Raw genomic sequence first — 4613 nt, forward strand, 5'->3', positions numbered from 1 at the left:
GGTTCTTCCTGTTTCAATTTTGATTCTCTGGTCTCTGCTCCAGGGGTTTTGGTAGGTACATCTGTTTTTTCAATTTGTTTGTCTTGTCCAATTTCTTTGTGCATTTCTTGATCAATTTCATTGGGTATTTCCATAACTTTATTCATTTCCTGTTCATCTTCATTGGGTATTTCTATAACTTCATTAATTTCTTGTTCATTTTCATTTTGTATTTCCATGACTTTATTAATTTCATTGTCTTTGTTATCTTTATTCATTTCATTGTCTTTGTGACATTTATTCATTTCATTATCTATGTTGTCTGACATCATTTCATTGTCTTTGTTGTCTTTGTTAACTGCCTTCCTAGCTTTCAATTTGTTAGCAAACGAATTCGGGCAGTTTCTAAAGAGGTGATTCGTTTCTCCACAGAGATTGCATTTTCTGCTATTGATACATTCCTCAAAGGAATGTCCAATTGTTCTGCACTTTCCACAAAAAATTCGATCACATACCTCAGCCAGATGCCCATGCTCACCACATTTGCGACAGAGTTTCGGTTGCCCTTGATAATGGATAAAGCCACGGTTTTCCCCCAGGAATATAGTCGACGGGATTTGTTTCAGTCCAAGAAAGCCCTGAGGATCTTGCCGTAGTTGGACTGGTACCCTCCAGGCACCAGTCCAATAGCCTTTCTCACACCTCACCTTCATAGCCTGGCCTTTTACTGAGCAGTATCTACTCAACCAATAACAGACGTCATCAGCACTGATTATTTCACTAAACATTCTAACAACGACAATCTTGTTAGCATTATCAGTCAGCTTCTCCACTGTAAATCCTGAAAACTGGGACCTCACTCCCTCAAAGCGATTCCAAAACTCTTGATAAAGAGCTGCCGTTTCAAAACTCACATCAAAGCCTTTGCCAGAAGTCATTTTTATGACAGCATGTACCTCCTCCTTTTTAAACTTCAGAATCTTTTCAACAAACTTGTTAATAAAATCCGTCCTTGACATTCCCTCCGAAATTGCCACAACATCTTTAAGCAAGAATCTCACGCAGTTACGTCTCCGCCTGCCGGTATAATGCCCGGCCATGGCAGGACTCGGCTGCTTTACTTCTAACTATGTTAAAATGGTTAGAATTGTAAAATTAATAATTAACAATACTCTTAAAACCGACGCCAATGACAGTATAAACGCATAGAACGAGCAGTGCTAACCTGATGCGTCCACCATGTACGGCATCCACAACTAAGCCCTCCCAACCCTGCTGGTAGTCAAAATGCCATGCCGTGATTCTAACAATTACGGCATTTATTTCTTTAACAGACTAATTTGCTGGTATGCAAGCGTGTTCTTAGTAGCGTGAGGCTACCTCCCAAAGGCACATTTAAGGATGAAAGTTATATTATTATTTTTAAAGCTTTGAAAACTCTCTCGATGTACCATCTTTCTTTGTAAATATGTGTAATATGTATTTGCAACTGTATATTTTAATTTATTCATTTGTATTTATTTGAGACACTTATTCTGCACGAACCAATTAAAAAAGAGGGGCGGAGCAAACGCGGGCTGATGGGAAAGTGGGGACCGGTAAAGGTGAGTTTTTGTGGACACCGCGGACAATAATGGATATATATTTTTCCCACCCTTACCTTTGGAAATATACACTTTTTTCCTTGGATTACTATCAACGGGCACCAAGAGTCTGCAGGTCTGCAACAAATTTTAAGTACCCATATCATTTTGCGTTGATAATTGGCGGCTGCGATTTTTGTACTGTGTGCTTCGTACTGTGTGCTTCGATGAAGGAAATTTAGTATTGCCTTTTACACGCTGGTTAACTACTGTTAAAAGAAAATAACTCTGAAATTGTTTAATTGATGTTGAAAATGTCAGGAAAAAATGTTAAAACGTCATATCGTCACGTCATATTGTCAAATATAAAAAAATTGTGAATATGCTTGATGGCTGTGTTTTGCTGCTGTTGGTGTCAGTGGATTTGTTCAGACCGAGGACAATCGAATTTGGCCTGGACGGATCTATTGACACTAACAAAGATGTTATATAATGAAATTGTGAATATGTTTGATTTTCGCGAAGGTTTGTTCAAACCTCACTTTGTGTTTGCTGTTAAAAACGTAATATTGGAATATAATATTGTGAATGTGCTTAGTTGCTGTTGAGATTGTCATGATTGTTTTCTGTTTTTAGTGTCAATAAATTTGTTCAAACCCAAAAAAAAAAAAAAAAAGAAGGAAATTTAGTTTCAGATGTGTCGCCACGCATCGCAGCAAGGCTTTAGGGCTAGGACCTTAGCTTAGCCTATTGGCTGAGAGTAAGTGTTCCGGCTCCTAGGCTTTGTAGCGTATTATGGCTTGACCGATAATGAATAACGAAGATAGAACAATAACACTTAAAGACCCCAAACCCCATTTCTGCTGGAAGTGGGTTTCCAGCAGTTTTGGCATGTGTCGTCATTTCTGCAGTAGATTTTTGCAATCCGGAGATGGAATAGGAGCTTGCTCTGTCCACTCCACGCATCGGCCCGGTATTGCAGTACCTCCGGGAACGGTGTATTCGCAATGATCGCAGCAAGGCTTTGGGGTTAGGACCTTAGCTTGGCCTTTTGGTCGAGAGTATGTGTCCCGGCTCCTAGGCTTTGTAGCGTATTGTGAACTGACCGATAATGGATAATGAATAACGAAAATAGAACAATAACCCTTAAAAACCCCATTTCTGCAGTAGATTTTTGCAATCCGGAGATGGAATTGGAGCTTGCTCTGTCCACTCCACGCATCGGCCCGGTATTGCAGTACCTCCGGGAACGGTGCTTTCGCAATGATCGCAGCAAGGCTTTAGGGCTAGGACCTTAGCTTGGCCTTTTGGCTGAGAGTAAGTGTCCCGGCTCCTAGGCTTTGTAGCGTATTATGAACTGACCCGATAACGGATAATGGATAATGAATAACGAAGATAGAACAATAACACTTAAAGACCCCAAACCCCATTTCTGCTGGAAGTGGGTTTCCAGCAGTTTTGGCATGTGTCGTCATTTCTGCAGTAGATTTTTGCAATCCGGAGATGGAATAGGAGCTTGCTCTGTCCACTCCACGCATCGGCCCGGTATTGCAGTACCTCCGGGAACGGTGTATTCGCAATGATCGCAGCAAGGCTTTGGGGTTAGGACCTTAGCTTGGCCTTTTGGTCGAGAGTATGTGTCCCGGCTCCTAGGCTTTGTAGCGTATTGTGAACTGACCGATAATGGATAATGAATAACGAAAATAGAACAATAACCCTTAAAAACCCCATTTCTGCAGTAGATTTTTGCAATCCGGAGATGGAATTGGAGCTTGCTCTGTCCACTCCACGCACCGGCCCGGTATTGCAGTACCTCCGGGAACGGTGCATTCGCAATGATCGCAGCAAGGCTTTAGGGCTAGGACCTTAGCTTGGCCTTTTGGCTGAGAGTAAGTGTCCCGGCTCCTAGGCTTTGTAGCGTATTATGAACTGACCCGATAACGGATAATGGATAATGAATAACGAAGATAGAACAATAACACTTAAAGACCCCAAACCCCATTTCTGCTGGAAGTGGGTTTCCAGCAGTTTTGGCATGTGTCGTCATTTCTGCAGTAGATTTTTGCAATCCGGAGATGGAATAGGAGCTTGCTCTGTCCACTCCACGCATCGGCCCGGTATTGCAGTACCTCCGGGAACGGTGTATTCGCAATGATCGCAGCAAGGCTTTGGGGTTAGGACCTTAGCTTGGCCTTTTGGTCGAGAGTATGTGTCCCGGCTCCTAGGCTTTGTAGCGTATTGTGAACTGACCGATAATGGATAATGAATAACGAAAATAGAACAATAACCCTTAAAAACCCCATTTCTGCAGTAGATTTTTGCAATCCGGAGATGGAATTGGAGCTTGCTCTGTCCACTCCACGCATCGGCCCGGTATTGCAGTACCTCCGGGAACGGTGCTTTCGCAATGATCGCAGCAAGGCTTTAGGGCTAGGACCTTAGCTTGGCCTTTTGGCCGAGAGTAAGTGTCCCGGCTCCTAGGCTTTGTAGCGTATTTATGAACTGACCGATAACGGATAATGAATAACGAAGATAGTACAATAACCCTTAAAAACCCCAAACCCCACATTTAGTTTCAATCGCGGTACTTGAAATTTGGTCTGGATTCATTTTGTGTTTTTTTTATGTGTGCGCATGCGGCTTATATACAGGTGTGGCTTTATAGTCCGGAATTTACGGTAGTATCTGCAGGAGGGAGACACCTTTTAAGTTGTTTATTTTTCTATATCGGACACAGGCTCTGGTATTATAATCATTTCATAGGTTTGATTAAATCATCAAACATCACACTGTGAAATAAAATGCGCTGAAGAATTAGCTTTTTCCTGGAGAGCGGGTTTGGCGGATTTGTTGCATTTTGTCTAAGAATAGAGAGGGTGTGGCTCTCACTGAAAAAAAATCTAAATTTTTGCTCCCATGGCTCTTTGAGTCAAAAAGGTTCCTGACCCTTGATGGCCATGGCGTGAAATGGTTTTCGTTTTCGTGGTGGTTTCGTGCAAGGAGGCGGGTAGAGACAAATGAAGGGGGGCAGAGAAGAGTAGAGGCGGACGC

The 4613-nt window shown here is 42.3% G+C and overlaps 6 pseudogenes; all 6 read left to right on the forward strand.

Annotated features, from left to right (window-relative positions):
* The first annotated feature begins 2296 nt into the window (after positions 1–2296).
* On the forward strand, positions 2297–2569 carry LOC148348254 (U2 spliceosomal RNA; annotated as a pseudogene).
* Positions 2570–2597: 28 nt separating this feature from the next.
* On the forward strand, positions 2598–2825 carry LOC148348255 (U2 spliceosomal RNA; annotated as a pseudogene).
* A 28-nt stretch (positions 2826–2853) lies between these two features.
* On the forward strand, positions 2854–3141 carry LOC148348256 (U2 spliceosomal RNA; annotated as a pseudogene).
* A 28-nt stretch (positions 3142–3169) lies between these two features.
* Positions 3170–3397, forward strand: LOC148348257 (U2 spliceosomal RNA; annotated as a pseudogene).
* A 28-nt stretch (positions 3398–3425) lies between these two features.
* LOC148348258 (U2 spliceosomal RNA) lies at positions 3426–3713 on the forward strand (annotated as a pseudogene).
* Positions 3714–3741: 28 nt separating this feature from the next.
* Positions 3742–3969, forward strand: LOC148348259 (U2 spliceosomal RNA; annotated as a pseudogene).
* The last annotated feature ends 644 nt before the right edge of the window (positions 3970–4613 follow it).

The sequence above is a fragment of the Urocampus carinirostris genome, chromosome 18, assembly GCF_059441175.1.
Source record: "Urocampus carinirostris isolate Australia breed hairy pipefish chromosome 18, RoL_Ucar_1.0, whole genome shotgun sequence".
Classification (NCBI taxonomy): Eukaryota; Metazoa; Chordata; class Actinopteri; order Syngnathiformes; family Syngnathidae; genus Urocampus; species Urocampus carinirostris.